General features: G+C 35.2%; 1 long non-coding RNA gene across 1 annotated transcript; it reads left to right on the top strand.

Moving 5' to 3' along the window:
* Positions 1–1,228: 1,228 nt before the first annotated feature.
* On the top strand, positions 1,229–1,612 carry LOC111383365. Its single transcript, XR_002700735.1, has 2 exons — positions 1,229–1,334; positions 1,433–1,612. It is a non-coding gene; the product is annotated as an uncharacterized LOC111383365 (long non-coding RNA).
* Positions 1,613–5,460: the final 3,848 nt, after the last annotated feature.

Raw genomic sequence — 5,460 nt, 5'->3', positions numbered from 1 at the left:
AAAATGAAGCTCCAATTCAATTTAATTAAAAAAATTGATAAAGATTTAAATCAAAGTCAATAATTAATTTTAATTTTATATTTTCTAAGATTCACGACTTTTATTGACTTTTCAATTATAAATTTCATTAAGTTTTATTGCACACAGATTCTTCAATTATTTTCATTGTATCACTTACATTCCTAACTTTTTCAATCCATTCTTATTTACTAACTCTGAGTAGTTAACATATCATGCATTTAATAATGGTTATGGGCCAAAAATCTTTTGGAATATTGAGTATTGAAAAAAGGGAAAATATCATATATACCTTACTTATATAAAAAATTTCATATTTTACTGCTATGACAAAATAAATACTGAAAAAACTATGTAAACTGATTAAAAATACCAAAAGTACTATATTATAAACTTTCCTAAATTTCATATGTAACTTAAATGCTGAACATAACTCAAGGCAAAGGAATTAATTGAAAGTGCTGAGAAGGTGCCAATTCAAATACAAAATCAATCTTGTGGTGTCGTGGCATAAAAAATGGGGATATGAACAGTCATACTTTGATGATGAAGATTTTTGCAGTTGGTAATATAAAAAAATATCGGTAAATCTCCTGATCTTATTCATTTTCTATTTATTGTATATGATTCCATATTCAACATCACGTTCTACATCGCCATATTTCATATCATGTGTAATATATGCAATTAGGATTTTATCTTGTTCATTAATACTTGCTCTCATAAAATAAATATGTAGTATTACATTTTACACATCATGATTTTGGGGGGTAGGTTACCAATATTGATTGCATATAACCATTGAATATAAAATCCTGTATAAGATATCAAAATGAACAAGATGTGCATCATATAATGGGTAATATAACTATTTCGGTAAAAACGTTCATGGGTAATATAACTATTTTTAAAGGTAATGTTATTATCATATGCATCTTCACTTTTGGAGAAAAATATTTGAAAGAGAACTTATGCTGTATTTAATGATTATGATTTTATTCACAAGAAGGTTAATATTTATAAATAAAAGAAATGGAAATCATAAGGGATGTCAAATATTTCTGTTCAGAGGCTTTATTTGGAAACTTCAGAAATGGGATTAGATTAACTATACCTTAACAATTCCAGGTAAAAAAGTCAAGATGCCAATGATTTTTAAGTCCCACTTTTTCATCCTTATTCTACCATGTTTATGGAACTTTTGCAGGTTAGGTTCTACCCTCTCTATCCTGAAGTTCTTGCAAGTGGAAGTTTAGACTATGAAGTTCGCTTGTGGGATTGACAAACTGAAGAGTGTATAGGATCACATGATTTTTGTAATATCTTCTAATTTCAGAGTTTCAACAATAATTATCTACCTATTTTGTAAGTTCAAATTCATTAATGAGGCTGTGCTCAATTTTTATTCTCACAGATCGTCCTATAGCTTTTGTCGCCTTTCATGCCCAAGGGGAAATTTAGCTGTAGCTGTAGGCCACAAGGTTACAAATTTCAAAAATTACATTGCTGTCAGTTTAATTTTGGATGCGCTTCATTGTCGTTGACCTTGTGATATGTGACATGTATACACGTGGTATTACAACAAGAGAGGAAAGGCTTCCTCACAAACAATTATCCTTAAGACACCATTCACTCTGAGCTGTAGATATTCTCTTTCAAAGGTGCCTAAAAAATATAGACGCAGTAATTTATTATCGACAAATGATTGTATTCAATTTTTCATTATTGCATCTATTCAATTTGTTGATGCATTTTGCATTAAGATTCTTCATTTTATAATCATTCTTTATTGCTTTGTCATTTTATAGATTGTAATTTTAAGTACAATGAAAGTATTAATCACAAAAACTAAAGGTGAAGTCTATAGTATTATACTTCTACCTATTTATGATTTGGTTCATTTAAACTTGATCAAATATAGAAGTTACAAATTTATTTAGTTTATTTTGTTCTTAGGGATGCAAAATATCACATACCTTGACTGCTTCAACATACATGGCATAAGAAAGCATTAGAAAAAGTCAACGCTTACCATGGACGGAATGTGCTTCTTAATAAAGGTTAGTATGTTTCATTGGATTTCTGGTGATAAGTCATTCACCAGCGATGCATAATGTTATCAATCTGTTTAGGGTTTACAAACTTCGATTGAGTTTTTGTTATTTTCATCTTTAATCTCTGTTGCGGAAGCTCTCTTGAAAGATCTTCAAATCGGTGAATTCCAAGCTCAGTCCAACACACATTTCTCAACCAACAACCAGTCCAATCGGCTCCAAACCACAACCAATTGATTCACCTTGGTTGCTATTCAATCTTACCCACGTAGGACAAGAAAAGATGATGATTTATCGCCACAAAGGCTAAGAGAAGACACCTCAAAGGTATACTATGAAAGAACCACCAATTGTACACGTTATACAAGCGTTCTGGACACTTCTGGACACCTTTTTTTCTCACACAAAGGAGGGCAGCCGGGATCCACTTTTTCTTCTCTCAAAATCACACACTCATCATTAGAATGTGGCTAGGGTTATAGCCAAATATATACTCTAGGGTTAGACTTTAAATTGGGCCATTAAATGGGTAAACGAGCCAAGATTCATGCCATCCATAAGGAATACAATTGGGTCGAGTGTAGCTCATGGACTTGGTTGTTGGACTTATTTCATTCATCGGCCTATGTCTATGAAATAATATTAACCTACTTTAACATCATAGCTCGAGATTTATTGGATATCAAAAACCTAACAAATCTCCACCTTGATGCCTAATAAATCTACAAGCAATTAAAACATGCAGTTAGCACTTGCATAATCAAGGCAGCCAATAAAATTGGATCACAGACCTTACCTCGTGTTTCCAACTTGAAACACACACCATACTTGCTCCATATACTCACCAGGGCTAAGGTCAAGAACACCCAGGTAGAAACAAGTACTTACAGTGAACAACTAATCATGCGATAAAGATACTATATAGGATATCGTACACGGATCTTTTCAAAATTCACGTTCACGCTGAACCACCGATTAATACCAAGTTAATCAGCACACGATTAAACACATATGCAACACATGCATAAATGACCTCACGAAAGATCTCACCACACTTATCCTATCTCAATCCGTGTTGCTCACACCTTGAGAACACATATCTCCTCTCATCGCCCACAATGCTCACTAAACCAATCACTTAACTCATGTCTCACTGACAAGTCACAATAGGTCCTAATCTCTCGGGATAATCCTCTATCACCATATCACTTCTCCCAACCTATGTAGATAATGGGACTCCACCTTATAGAAGTGATAGAAGTGCCTCTCTCACACTCTACCTGTATAGGATCTCTTTCCAGATAAAGGATTCTAGACATTTGATCACATATCCACTCGTGATCCAAATGTCACACTCCACATCCCCGGTACAAACCACCATGTACCCCTAGGCATCTATACTCCACCTTACTAAACGACATCTAACACACTGCTAAAGCATCCTAACCCACTATGCATGCAAGAAATTACACCAAGTAATTCTAGTGTCTCAAATTCATGCAAATGCACATATCAAACACATTGAGATGTAGCAGATAATCATGTAACAAAATTTAGACAATCACACACATGCAGAAAAGGATCACACACAGATGAACATGCAGTGACTAGGTTTACACTTAATAAAGCTCACTGGGGTCATAACTAGACCCCTCAACCAAATACGTCTCACCTCTCATCTTACCCTTCAGCTTATCTTTCTTCTTGGGATAGTCCCTAATAAAGTGTCCAAACTTACCACAACTGTAACACCTTCTACCACTAGGCTCCTCTCGTCCTTTGCCCTTCTTCTTACTACGTTCATCACTTGAGTCACTACTCGAATCATTACCGTCTTGGGTTCTACTCAAATTCATTTGCTTAAACTTCATCCTACTCCTCATCATATGTAACTCGCCACTCCTCTTATCCTCTTTTTCAGCCTTCATTTCCATCTCCTTACTCCTAAGAGAGCCTATGACAATCTCGGATGTTAAAGTGTCCCTACCGTACTTAATTGCACTCTTAACTTCCCTATATGAATCAGGCATGGAATTAAGCAGGATAATAGCCTTATACATTTCAGATACCTCTTCATCACAATTAACAATATCTTGAACTAACTTGTTAAAGACATCCAGATTGTCATCAAGATCCTTTGAAGGATCCATTTTAAAGCTGAAAAATCGTTCAAGCAAGTACAATTTATTAGGAGTTGACTTAAGCAAGTATAAGTCCTCCAACTTTTCCCAAAGTTGTTTTGTAGAATCCAGTTTTCCTACTTTTCTCAAAACAGTATCGGACAGGTGTAAAATAATTGAAGTGTATGCAAGTTCATCATACTCTTCTTTTTATACTTCTGTTAAATTTGCAAGAAATTTGCCATCTATGGCTTTTGAAACTTTTTGTTGGACCAAAATACCCTTCATCTTTTGTTGACAAATTGAAAAATCCCCTTTCCCATTAAAAATTTCAACTTCAAAGTGTGAAGACATTTTTAAAGAGAAAATGAAAAATAGAACAACCAAGTCACAAATAGGTCACACTAAGTAATCCTAAAGTCGCAATATACACCGTTCTAGATTCCCAAGGTTTCGTAAGATTCACGATCTTAGATCAAGGGAATGTTCGAACAGGTCAAGTCCGGGTGTTCTAATTGGATAATTAACGCAAACACGAAGGTATATAAATAAAAATTTCAAATTTTCACGCAACAATTCTCACACAGTGACTATATGACAGATAATCACAAAATCAACTACCAACTTGCAATCAAAGTTCAACTCTTCAAAAATAGGGCAAATAATTCCTAAATTTTCTAGCATAAGTAATGGTTGCCAAGCAATGACAACCCCCAATCCTAACGATCACCCCACACGACGATCTGCTAATGTTGAAATTTAAACTAATTAAGCCAATATACCAGAGCGGACCTATCTAAGTCCTTAAATTATGAGAGTTGCAGATTTATCACTTAAGGACCACCACTATTCGTCCTAAAGTCTCTGGAAACTACAGCAACCAAAAAACCACGATCGAGTCCTGAATGCCCAAAGAACAATGCTGTCCAGATTCTACTGCGTACCCTGAAACAGAAAACTTTCAACACAAAAAATGTCAGAAATAATATGAGGAACAAATTGCCTGGAGAGACCATCGCCAAAAAATGTTTCACGTGCCCTCACGAGTGGCTCCTTCCCTTTGCACGTGGGCCTCACGCACCACCACACACGTCGCCCTCGATCGAAACGCACCGGCCTGCAGGGTTCGTCTCCTCCTGCATGTTACGCCAGTGCTCTCCGTTTCTCCAAACTCCTTCTGGATTGATCAGAAAACGTGAAAAACAGAGATTGATTTTGACAGATTTTGGACAGCTTCTTTGATCTGATTTCTGCTGCAATTTCTGGAC

The sequence above is a fragment of the Olea europaea genome, unplaced genomic scaffold (genome assembly GCF_002742605.1).
Source record: "Olea europaea var. sylvestris unplaced genomic scaffold, O_europaea_v1 scaffold2667, whole genome shotgun sequence".
Taxonomy (NCBI): domain Eukaryota; kingdom Viridiplantae; phylum Streptophyta; class Magnoliopsida; order Lamiales; family Oleaceae; genus Olea; species Olea europaea.
The sequence above is the reverse complement of the archived record's forward strand: the minus strand, read 5'-3'. Positions and strand labels throughout refer to the sequence as shown.